Genomic DNA, 14,409 nt, shown 5'->3' on the forward strand with positions numbered 1-14,409 from the left:
CGATTCACACCACCCCGTGATGTTTTTCTCACTACTACTAGTGAATGTAATGTTACACACCCATACAATGCGCACCACCCCGTGATGTTTTTCTCCCTCCTACTAGTGAATGTAATGTTACACACTCATACAATGCGCACCAGCCCGCGATGTTTTTCAGAAACCTATCCTACATTGCCACTGCATGTTCCCAGACCTCCCCATGCTGACCACCCCGCGGTGCTTTTCTCCATCCTACATTGCCACTCACTGCCTATCCTATTCAGACCCTCCGATTCACACCACCCCGTTATGTTTTACTCACTCCTACTAGTGAATGAAATGTTACACTCCCATACAATGCGCACCACACTGCGATGTTTTACAGAAACCTATCCTACATTGTCACAGCATGTTCCCTGACTTCCCCATGCTGACCACCCCACGGTGCTTTTCTCCATCCTACATTGACACTCACATTATATCCTAATTCAGACCCTCCGATTCGCACCACCCCATGATGTTTTTCTCACTCCTAACAGTAAATGTAATGTTACACACCCATACAATGCGCACCACCCCGTGATGTTTTTCTCACTCCTACTAGTGAATGTAATGTTACACACCCATACAATGCGCACCACCCAGCGATGTTTTTCAGCAACCTATCCTGCATTGCCACTGCATGTTCCCAGACCTCCCAATGCTGACCACCCCACGGTGCTTTTCTCCATCCTACATTGCCACTCACTGCGTATCCTAATTCAGAGCCTCCAATTCACACCGCCCCGTGATGTTTTTCTCAGTCCTACTAGTGAATGTAATGTTACACACCCATACAATGCGCACCACCCCGTGATGTTTTTCTCACTCCTACTAGTGAATGTAATGTTAAACTCCCATACAATGCGCACCACCCCGCGATGTTTTTCAGAAACCTCTCCTACATTGCCACTGCATGTTCCCTGACTTCCCCATGCTCACCACCCCGCGGTGCTATTCTCCATCCTACATTGCCACTCACTGCCTATCTTATTAAGACCCTCCGATTTACACCACCCCGTTAGTTTTTCTCACTCCTACTAGTGAATGTAATGTTACACACCCATACAATCCGCACCACCCTGCGATGTTGTTCAGAAACATATCCTACATTGTCCCTGCATGTTCCCTGACCTACACATGCTGACCACCCCGCGGTGCTTTTCTCCATCCTACATTGCCACTCGCTGCCTATCCTATTCAGACACTCCGATTCACACCACCCCGTTATGTTTTTCTCACTCCTACTAGTGAATGTAATGTTAAATACCCATACAATGAGAACCACCCCGAGATGTTTTTCAGAAACCTATCCTACATTGTCACTGCATGTTCCCTGACCTCGACATGCTGACCACCCCGCGGTGCTTTTCTCCATCCTGCATTGCCACTCAATGCCTATCCTAATTCATACCCTCCGATTCACACCACCCGGTGATGTTTTTCAAACTCCTACTAGTGAATGTAATGTTACACACCCATACAATGCACACCACCCCGCGATGTTTTTCAGATACCTATCCTACATTGCCACTGCATGTTCCCTGACCTCTCCATGCTGACCACCCCATGGTGCTTTTCTCCATCCTAAATTGCCAGTCACTGCCTATCCTAATTCAGACCCTAAGATTCACACCACCCCGTGATGTTTTTCTCACTCCTACTAGTGAATGTAATGTTACACACCCATACAATGCGCACCACCCCGCGATGTTTTTCAGAAACCTATCCTACATTGCCACTGCATGTTCCCTGACCTCCATATGCTGACCACCCCGCGGTGCTTTTCTCTATCCTACATTGCCACTCACTGCCTATCCTAATTCAGACCCTCCGATTCACACCACCCCGTGATGTGTTTCTCACTCCTACTTGTGAAGGTAACGTTACAAAACCATAGAACGCGCACAACCCCATGATGTTTTTCAGAAACCTGTCCTACATTGCAACTGCATGTTCCCTGACCTCTCCATACTGACCACCACTCGGTGCTTTTCCCCATCCTACATCGCCACTCACTTCCTATCCTAATTCAGACCCTCGGATTCGCACCAGCCCGTGAATCTTTTCTCACTCCTAATAGTGAATGTAATGTTACACACCCATACAATGCGCACCACCCCGTGATGTTTTTCTCACTCCTACTAGTGAATGTAATGTTACAAACCCATACAAAGCGCACCACCCCGCGATGTTTTTCAGAAACATATCCTACATTGCCAATGCATGTTCCCTGACCTCCCCATGCTGACCACCCCGCGGTGCTTTTCTCCATCCTACGTTGCCACTCACTTCCTATCCTAATTCAGACCCTCCGATTCACACCACCCCGTGATGTTTTTCTCACTCCTACTAGTGAATGTATGTTTACACACCCATACAATGCGCACCACCCCGCGATGTTTTTAGGAAACCTATCCTACATTGCCACTGCATGTTCCCTGACCTCCCCATGCTTACCACCCCGCGGTGCTTTTCCCCTCCTACATTGCCACTCACTGCCTATCCTAATTCAGACCCTCCTATTCACACCACCCCGTGATGTTTTTCTTACTCCTACTATTGAATGTAATGTTACACACCCATGCAATGCGCACCACCCCGTGATGTTTTTTTACCTCCTACTAGTGAATGTAATGTTACACACCCATACAATGCGCACCACCCCGCGATCTTTTTCAGAAACCTATCCTACATTGCCACTGCATGTTCCCTGACCTCCCCATGCTGACCACCCCGCGGTGCTTTTCTCCATCCTACATTGCCACTCACTGCCTATCCTAATTCAGACCCTTCGATTCACACCACCCCGTGATGCTTTTCTCACTCCTACTAGTGAATGTAATGTTACACACCTATACAATGCGCACCACCCCGCGATGTTTTTCAGAAACATATCCTACATTGCCAATGCATGTTCCCTGACCTCACATGCTGACCACCCCGCGGTGCTTTTCTCCATCCTACATTGCCACTCACTGCCTATCCAAATTCAGACACTCCGATTCACAGCACCCCGTGATGTTTTTCTCACTCCTACTGGTTAATGTAAGTTACACACCAATACAATGCGCACTACCCCCGGAATTTTTTCAGAAACCTATCCTACATTGCCACTGCATGTTCCCTGACCTCCCCATGCTGACCACCCCGCGGTGATTTTCTCCATCCTACATTGCCACTCACTTCCTATCCTAATTCAGAACCTCCGATTCACACCACCCCGTGATGTTTTTCTCACTACTACTAGTGAATGCAATGTTACACACCCATACAATGCGCACCACCCCGTGATGTTTTTCTCCCTCCTACTAGTGAATGTAATGTTACACACTCATACAATGCGCACCACCCCGCGATGTTTTTCAGAAACCTATCCTACATTGCCACTGCATGTTCCCAGACCTCCCCATGTTGACCACCCCGCGGTGCTTTTCTCCATCCTACATTGCCACTCACTGCCTATCCTATTCAGACCCTCCGATTCACACCACCCCGTTATGTTTTACTCACTCCTACTAGTGAATGAAATGTTACACTCCCATACAATGCGCACCACACTGCGATGTTTTACAGAAACCTATCCTACATTGTCACAGCATGTTCCCTGACTTCCCCATGCTGACCACCCCACGGTGCTTTTCTCCATCCTACATTGACACTCACATTATATCCTAATTCAGACCCTCCGATTCGCACCACCCCATGATGTTTTTCTCACTCCTAACAGTAAATGTAATGTTACACACCCATACAATGCGCACCACCCCGTGATGTTTTTCTCACTCCTACTAGTGAATGTAATGTTACACACCCATACAATGCGCACCACCCAGCGATGTTTTTCAGCAACCTATCCTGCATTGCCACTGCATGTTGCCCGACCTCCCCATGCTGACCACCCCACGGTGCTTTTCTCCATCCTACATTGCCACTCACTGCGTATCCTAATTCAGAGCCTCCAATTCACACCGCCCCGTGATGTTTTTCTCAGTCCTACTAGTGAATGTAATGTTACACACCCATACAATGTGCACCACCCAGTGATGTTTTTCTCACTCTTAGTAGTGAATGTAATGTTAAACTCCCATACAATGCGCACCACCCCGCGATGTTTTTCAGAAACCTATCCTACATTGCCACTGCATGTTCCCTGACTTCCCCATGCTCACCACCCCGCGGAGCTATTCTCCATCCTACATTGCCACTCACTGCCTATCTTATTAAGACCCTCCGATTCACACCACCCCGTTAGTTTTTCTCACTCCTACTAGTGAATGTAATGTTACACACCCATACAATGCGCACCACCCTGCGATGTTGTTCAGAAACATATCCTACATTGTCCCTGCATGTTCCCTGACCTACACATGCTGACCACCCCGCGGTGCTTTTCTCCATCCTACATTGCCACTCGCTGCCTATCCTATTCAGACACTCCGATTCACACCACCCCGTGATGTTTTTCGCACTCCTACTAGTGAATGTAATGTTACACACCCATACAATGCGCACCACCCCGTGATGTTTTGCTCACTCCTACTAGTGAATGTAATGTTACACACCCATACAATGCGCACCACCCCGTGATGTTTTTCTCACTCCTACTAGTGAATGTAATGTTACACACCCATACAATGCGCACCACCCCGTGATGTTTTTCTCACTCCTACTAGTGAATGTAATGTTACACACCCATACAATGCGCACCACCCCGTGATGTTTTTCTCACTCCTACTAGTGAATGTAATGTTACACACCCATACAATGCGCACCACCCCTCGTTGTTTTTCAGAAATCTATCCTACATTGCCACTGCATGTTCCCTGACCTCCCATGCTGACCACCCCGCGGTGCTTTTCTCCATCCTACATTGCCACTCACTGCCTATCCTAATTCAGACCCTCTGATTCACACCACCTCGTGATATTTTTCGCACTCCTACTAGTGAATGTAGTGTTACACACCCATACAATGCGCCCCACCCCGCGATGTTTTTCAGAAACCTATCCTACATTGCCACTGCATGTTCCCTGACCTCCACATGCTGACCACCCCGCGGTGCTTTTCTCCATCCTACTTTGCCACTCACTGCCTATCCTAATTCAGACCCTCCGATTCACACCACCCCGTGATGTTTTTCTCACTCATACTAGTGAATGTAATGTTACACACCCATACAATGCGCACCACCCCTTGATGTTTTTCAGAAACCTATCCTACATTGCCACTGCATGTTCCCTGACCTCCCATGCTGACCACCCCGCGGTGCTTTTCTTAATCCTACATTGCCACTCACTGCCTATCCTAATTCAGACCCTCCGATTCACACCACCCCGTGATGTTTTTCTCACTCCTACTAGTGAATGTAAGGTTACACACCCATACAATGCGCACCACCCCGCGATGTTTTTAAGAAACCTATCCTACATTGCCACTGCATGTTCCCTGACCTCACGATGCTTACCACCCCGCGGTGCTTTTCCCCTCCTACATTGCCACTCACTGCCTATCCTAATTCAGACCCTCCTATTCACACCACCCCGTGATGTTTTTCTCACTCCTACTAGTGAATGTAATGTTACACACTCTTGCAATGCGCACCACCCCGTGATGTTTTTTTACCTCCTACTAGTGAATGTAATGTTACACACCCATACAATGCGCACCACCCCGCGATCTTTTTCAGAAATCTATCCTACATTGCCACTGCATGTTCCCTGACCTCCCCATGCTGTCCACCCCGCGGTGCTTTTCTCCATCCTACATTGCCACTCACTGCCTATCCTAATTCAGACCCTCCGATTCACACCACCCCGTGATGCTTTTCTCACTCCTACTAGTGAATGTAATGTTACACACCTATACAATGCGCACCACCCCGCGATGTTTTTCAGAAACATATCCTACATTGCCAATGCATGTTCCCTGACCTCGCATGCTGACCACCACGCGGTGCTTTTCTCGATCCTACATTGCCACTCACTCCCTATCCTAATTCAGACCATCCGATTCACACCACCCCGTGATGTTTTTCTCACTCCTACTAGTGAATGTAATGTTACACACTCATACAATGCGCACCACCCCACGATGTTTTTCAGAAACATATTCTTCATTGCCACTGCATGTTCCCTGACCTCCCCATGCTGACCACCCCGCGGTGCTTTTCTCCAACCTACATTGCCACTCACTTCCTATGCTAATTCAGACCCTCCGATTCACACCACCCCATGATGTTTTTCGCACTCCTACTAGTGAATGTAATGTTACACACCCATACAATGCGCACCACCCCGCGATGTTGTTCAGAAACCTATCCTACATTGCCACTGCATGTTCCCTGACCTCCCCATGCTGACCACTCCGCGGTGCTTTTCTCCATCCTACATTGCCACTCACTGCCTATCCTATTCAGACCCTCCGATTCACACCACCCCGTGATGTTTTTCTCTCTCCTACTAGTGAATGTAATGTTATACACACATACAGTGCGCACCACCCCACGATGTTTTTCAGAAACCTATCCTACATTGCCACTGCATGTTCCCTGACCTCCACATGCTGACCACCACGCTGTGCTTTTCTCCATCCTACATTGCCCCTCAATGCCTATCCTAATTCAGTCCCTCTGATTCACAGCACCCCGGGATGTTTTTCTCACTTCTACTTTTGAATGTAATGTTACACACCCATACAATGCGCACCACCCCGCGATGTTTTTCAGAAACCTATCCTACATTGCCACTGCATGTTCCCTGACTTCCATATGCTGACCACCCCGCGGTGCTTTTCTCCATCCTACATTGCCACTCACTGCCTATCCTAATTCAGACCCTACGATTCACACAACCGCATGATGTTTTTCTCAGTCCTACTAGTGAATGTAATGTTACGAACCCATACAATGCGCACCAGCCCGTGATGTTTTTCACACTCCTACTAGTGAATGTAATGTTACACACCCGTACAATGCGCTCACCCCAGCGATGTTTTTCAGAAACCTATCCTGCATTGCCACTGCATGTTCCCCGACCTCCCCATGCTGACCACCCCACGGTGCTTTTCTCCATCCTACATTGACACTCACATTATATCCTAATTCAGACCCTCCAATTCGCACCACCCCATGATGTTTTTCTCACTCCTAACAGTAAATGTAATGTTACACACCCATACAATGCGCACCACCCCGTGATGTTTTTCTCACTCCTACTAGTGAATGTAATGTTACACACCCATACAATGCGCACCACCCAGCGATGTTTTTCAGCAACCTATCCTGCATTGCCACTGCATGTTGCCCGACCTCTCCATGCTGACCACCCCGCGGTGCTTTTCTCCATCCTACATTGCCACTCACTGCCTATCCTAATTCAGAGCCTCCAATTCACAACGCCTTGTGATGTTTTTTTCAGTCCTACTAGTGAATGTAATGATACACACCCATACAATGCGCACCACCCCGTGATGTTTTTCTCACTCCTACTAGTGAATGTAATGTTAAACTCCCATACAATGCGCACCACCCCTCGATGTTTTTCAGAAACCTATCCTACATGGCCACTGCATGTTCCCTGACTTCCCCATGCTCACCACCCCACGGTGCTATTCTCCATCCTACATTGCCACTCACTGCCTATCTTATTAAGACACTCCGATTCACACCACCCCGTTAGTTTTTCTCACTTCTACTAGTGAATGTAATGTTACACACCCATACAATGCCCACCACCCCGCGATGTTGTTCAGAAACATATCCTACATTGTCCCTGCATGTTCCCTGACCTACACATGCTGACCACCCCGCGGTGCTTTTCTCCATCCTACATTGCCACTCACTGCCTATCCTATTCAGACACTCCGATTCACACCACCCCGTTATGTTTTTCTCACTCCTACTAGTGAATGTAATGTTACATACCCATACAATGAGAACCACCCCGAGATGTTTTTCAGAAACCTATCCTACATTGTCACTGCATGTTCCCTGACCTCGACATGCTGACTACCCCGCAGTGCTTTTCTCCATCCTACATTGCCACTCAATGCCTATCCTAATTCAGACCCTCCGATTCACACCACCCGGTGATGTTTTTCAAACTCCTACTAGTGAATGTAATGTTACACACCCATACAATGCACACCACCCCGCGATGTTCTTCCGATACCTATCCTACATTGCCACTGCATGTTCCCTGACCTCTCCATGCTGACCACCCCACGGTGCTTTTCTCCATCCTAAATTGCCAGTCACTGCCTATCCTAATTCAGACCCTAAGATTCACACCACCCCGTGATGTTTTTCTCACTCCTACTAGTGAATGTAATGTTACACACCCATACAATGCGCACCACCCCGCGATGTTTTTCAGAAACCTATCCTACATTGCCACTGCATGTTCCCTGACCTCCATATGCTGACCACCCCGCGGTGATTTTCTCCATCCTACATTGCCACTCACTGCCTATCCTAATTCAGACCCTCCGATTCACACCACCCCGTGATGTGTTTCTCACTCCTACTTGTGAAGGTAACGTTACAAACCCATAGAACGCGCACAACCCCATGATGTTTTTCAGAAACCTATTCTACATTGCCACTGCATTTTCCCTGACCTACCCATGCTGACCATCCCTCGGTGCTTTTCCCCATCCTACATTGCCACTCACTGCCTATCCTAATTCAGACCCTCCGATTCACAACACCCCGTGATGTTTTTCTCACTCCTACTAGTGAATGTAATGTTACACTACCATACAATGCGCACCAACCCGAGATGTTTTTCTCACTCCTACTAGTGAATGTAATATTACACACCCATACAATGCGCATCCCCCCCGCGATGTTTTTCAGAAACCTGTCCTACATTGCCACTGCATGTTCCCTGACCTCCCCATACTGACCACCACGCGGTGCTTTTCCCCATCCTACATCGCCACTCACTTCCTATCCTAATTCAGACCCTCGGATTCACACCAGCCCGTGAATCTTTTCTCACTCCTAATAGTGAATGTAATGTTACACACCCATACAATGCGCACCACCCCATGATGTTTTTCTCACTCTTACGAGTGAATGTAATGTTACACACCCATACAATGCGAACCACCCCGCGATGTTTTCCAGAAAACTATCCTACATTGTCCCTGCATGTTCCCTGACCTACACATGCTGACCACCCCGAGGTGCTATTCTCCATCCTACATTGCCACTCACTGCCTATCTTATTAAGACCCTTCGAGACACACCACCCTGTTAGTTTTTCTCACTCCTACTAGTGAATGTAATGTTACACAACCATACAATGCGCACCACCCCGCGATGTTGTTCAGAATCCTATCCTACATTGCCACTGCATGTTCCCTGACCTCCCATGCTGACCACCGCGCGGTGCTTTTCTCCATCCTACATTGCCACTCACTGCCTATCCTAATTCAGACCCTCCGATTCACACCACCTCGTGATATTTTTCGCACTCCTACTAGTGAATGTAGTGTTACACACCCATACAATGCGCACCACACCGCGATGTTTTTCAGAAACCTATCCTACATTGCCACTGCATGTTCCCTGACCTCCACATGCTGACCACCCCGCGGTGCTTTTCTCCATCCTACTTTGCCACTCACTGCCTATCCTAATTCAGACCCTCCGATTCACACCACCCCGTGATGTTTTTCTCACTCCTACTAGTGAATGTAATGTTACACACCCATACAATGCGCACCACCCCTCGATGTTTTTCAGAAACCTATCCTACATGGCCACTGCATGTTCCCTGACCTCCAATGCTGACCACCCCGCGGTGCTTTTCTTAATCCTACATTGCCACTCACTGCCTATACTAATTCAGACCCTCCGATTCACACCACCCCGTGATGTTTTTCTCACTCCTACTAGTGAATGTAAGGTTACACACCCATACAATGCGCACCACCCCGCGATGTTTTTAAGAAACCTATCCTACATTGCCACTGCATGTTCCCTGACCTCCCCATGCTGACCACCCCGCGGTGCTTTTCTCCATCCTACATTGCCACTCACTGCCTATCCTATTCAGACCCTCCGATTCACACCACCCCGTGATGTTTTTCTCTCTCCTACTAGTGAATGTAATGTTATACACACATACAGTGCGCACCACCCCGCGATGTTTTTCAGAAACCTATCCTACATTGCCACTGCATGTTCCCTGACCTCCACATGCTGACCACCACGCTGTGCTTTTCTCCATCCTACATTGCCCCTCAATGCCTATCCTAATTCAGTCCCTCTGATTCACAGCACCCCGGGATGTTTTTCTCACTTCTACTTTTGAATGTAATGTTACACACCCATACAATGCGCACCACCCCGCGATGTTTTTCAGAAACCTATCCTACATTGCCACTGCATGTTCCCTGACTTCCATATGCTGACCACCCCGCGGTGCTTTTCTCCATCCTACATTGCCACTCACTGCCTATCCTAATTCAGACCCTACGATTCACACAACCGCATGATGTTTTTCTCAGTCCTACTAGTGAATGTAATGTTACGAACCCATACAATGCGCACCAGCCCGTGATGTTTTTCTCACTCCTACTAGTGAAAGTAATGTTACACACCCATACAATGCGCACCACCAAGCGATGTTTTTGAGAAACCTATCCTGCATTGCCACTGCATGTTCCCCGACCTCCCCATGCTGACCACCCCGCGGTGCTTTACTCCATCCTACATTGCCAATGACTGCCTATCCTAATTCAGACCCTCCAATTCACACCACCCCGTGATGTTTTTCACACTCCTACTAGTGAATGTAATGTTACACACCCGTACAATGCGCACACCCCAGCAATGTTTTTCAGAAACCTATCCTGCATTGCCACTGCATGTTCCCCGACCTCCCCATGCTGACCACCCCACGGTGCTTTTCTCCATCCTACATTGACACTCACATTATATCCTAATTCAGACCCTCCGATTCGCACCACCCCATGATGTTTTTCTCACTCCTAACAGTAAATGTAATGTTACACACCCATACAATGCGCACCACCCCGTGATGTTTTTCTCACTCCTACTAGTGAATGTAATGTTACACACCCATACAATGCGCACCACCCAGCGATGTTTTTCAGCAACCTATCCTGCATTGCCACTGCATGTTCCCTGACCTCTCCATGCTGACCACCCCGCGGTGCTTTTCTCCATCCTACATTGCCACTCACTGCCTATCCTAATTCAGAGGCTCCAATTCACACCGCCTTGTGATGTTTTTCTCAGTCCTACTAGTGAATGTAATGATACACACCCATACAATGCGCACCACCCCGTGATGTTTTTCTCACTCCTACTAGTGAATGTAATGTTAAACTCCCATACAATGCGCACCACCCCGCGATGTTTTTCAGAAACCTATCCTACATGGCCACTGCATGTTCCCTGACTTCCCCATGCTCACCACCCCACGGTGCTATTCTCCATCCTACATTGCCACTCACTGCCTATCTTATTAAGACACTGCGATTCACACCACCCCGTTAGTTTTTCTCACTTCTACTAGTGAATGTAATGTTACACACCCATACAATGCGCACCACCCCGCGATGTTGTTCAGAAACATATCCTACATTGTCCCTGCATGTTCCCTGACCTACACATGCTGACCACCCCGCGGTGCTTTTCTCCATCCTACATTGCCACTCACTGCCTATCCTATTCAGACACTCCGAATCACACCACCCCGTTATGTTTTTCTCACTCCTACTAGTGAATGTAATGTTACATACCCATACAATGAGAACCACCCCGAGATGTTTTTCAGAAACCTATCCTACATTGTCACTGCATGTTCCCTGACCTCGACATGCTGACCACCCCGCGGTGCTTTTCTGCATCCTACATTGCCACTCAATGCCTATCCTAATTCAGACCCTCCGATTCACACCACCCGGTGATGTTTTTCAAACTCCTACTAGTGAATGTAATGTTACACACCCATACAATGCACACCACCCCGCGATGTTTTTCCGATACCTATCCTACATTGCCACTGCATGTTCCCTGACCTCTCCATGCTGACCACCCCACGGTGCTTTTCTCCATCCTAAATTGACAGTCAATGCCTATCCTAATTCAGACCCTAAGATTCACACCACCCCGTGATGTTTTTTTCACTCCTACTAGTGAATGTAATGTTACACACCCATACAATGCGCACCACCCCGCGATGTTTTTCAGAAACCTATCCTACATTGCCACTGCATGTTCCCTGACCTCCATATGCTGACCACCCCGCGGTGCTTTTCTCCATCCTACATTGCCACTCACTGCCTATCCTAATTCAGACCCTCCGATTCACACCACCCCGTGATGTGTTTCTCACTCCTACTTGTGAAGGTAACGTTACAGAACCCATAGAACGCGCACAACCCCATGATATTTTTCAGAAACCTATTCTACATTGCCACTGCATTTTCCCACACCTACCCATGCTGACCATCCCTCGGTGCTTTTCCCCATCCTACATTGCCACTCACTGCCTATCCTAATTCAGACCCTCCGATTCACACCACCTCGTGATGTTTTTCTCACTCCTACTAGTGAATGTAATGTTACACTACCATACAATGCGCACCAACCCGAGATGTTTTTCTCACTCCTACTAGTGAATGTAATATTACACACCCATACAATGCGCATCCCCCCCGCGATGTTTTTCAGAAACCTGTCCTACATTGCCACTGCATGTTCCCTGACCTCCCCATACTGACCACCACGCGGTGCTTTTCCCCATCCTACATCGCCACTCACTTCCTATCCTAATTCAGACCCTCGGATTCACACCAGCCCGTGAATCTTTTCTCACTCCTAATAGTGAATGTAATGTTACACACCCATAAAATGCGCACCACCCCATGATGTTTTTCTCACTCTTACTAGTGAATGTAATGTTACACACCCATACAATGCGAACCACCCCGCGATGTTTTCCAGAAACCTATCCTACATTGTCCCTGCATGTTCCCTGACCTACACATGCTGACCACCCCGCGGTGCTATTCTCCATCCTACATTGCCACTCAATGCCTATCTTATTAAGACCCTTCGAGACACACCACCCTGTTAGTTTTTCTCACTCGTACTAGTGAATGTAATGTTACACAACCATACAATGCGCACCACCCCGTGATGTTGTTCAGAATCCTATCCTACATTGTCCCTGCATGTTCCCTGACCTACACATGCTGACCACCCCGCAGTGCTTTTCTCCATCCTACATTGCCACTCAGTGTCTATCCTAATTCAGACCCTCCGATTCACACCACCAGCTGATGTTTTTCTCACTCCTACTAGTGAATGCAATGTTACACACCCATACAATGCACACCACCCCGTGATGTTTTTCAGATACCTATCCTACATTGCCACTGCATGTTCCCTGACCTCTCCATGCTGACCACCCCACGGTGCTTTTCTCCATCCTAAATTGCCAGTCACTGCCTATCCTAATTCAGACCCTAAGATTCACACCACCCCGAGATGTTTTTCTCACTCCTACTAGTGAATGTAATGTTACACACCCATACAATGCGCACCACCCTGCGATGTTTTTCAGAAACCTATCCTACATTGCCACTGCATGTTCCCTGACCTCCATATGCTAACCACCCCGCGGTGCTTTTCTCCATCCTACATTGCCACTCACTGCCTATCCTAATTCAGACCCTCCGATTCACACCACCCCGTGATGTGTTTCTCACTCCTACTGGTGAAGGTAACGTTACAAACCCATAGAACGCGCACCACCCCACGATGTTTTTCAGAAACCTATTCTACATTGCCACTGCATTTTCCCTGACCTACCCATGCTGACCATCCCTCGGTGCTTTTCCCCATCCTACATTGCCACTCACTGCCTATCCTAATTCAGACCCTCCGATTCACACCACCCCGTGATGTTTTTCTCACTCCTACTAGTGAATGTAATGTTACACTACCATACAATGCGCACCAACCCGAGATGTTTTTCTCACTCCTACTAGTGAATGTATTGTTACACACCCATACAATGCGCACCACCCCGCGATGTTTTTCAGAAACATATCCTACATTGCCACTGCTTGTTCCCTGACCTCCCCATGCTGACCACACCGCGGTGCTTTTCTCTATCCTACGTTGCCACTCACTTCCTATCCTAATTCAGACCCTCCGATTCACACCACCCCGTGATGTTTTTCTCACTCCTTCTAGTGAATGTAAGGTTACACACCCATACAATGCGCACCACCCCGCGATGTTTTTCTCACTCCTACTAGTGAATGTAATGTTACACACGCATACAATGCGCACCACCCCTCGATGTTTTTCAGAAACCTATCCTACATTGCCACTGCATG

The sequence above is a fragment of the Cavia porcellus genome, unplaced genomic scaffold (assembly GCF_034190915.1).
Source record: "Cavia porcellus strain 051 isolate PalLab524CR breed Dunkin Hartley unplaced genomic scaffold, mCavPor4.1 scaffold_19, whole genome shotgun sequence".
NCBI classification, from domain to species: Eukaryota; Metazoa; Chordata; class Mammalia; order Rodentia; family Caviidae; genus Cavia; species Cavia porcellus.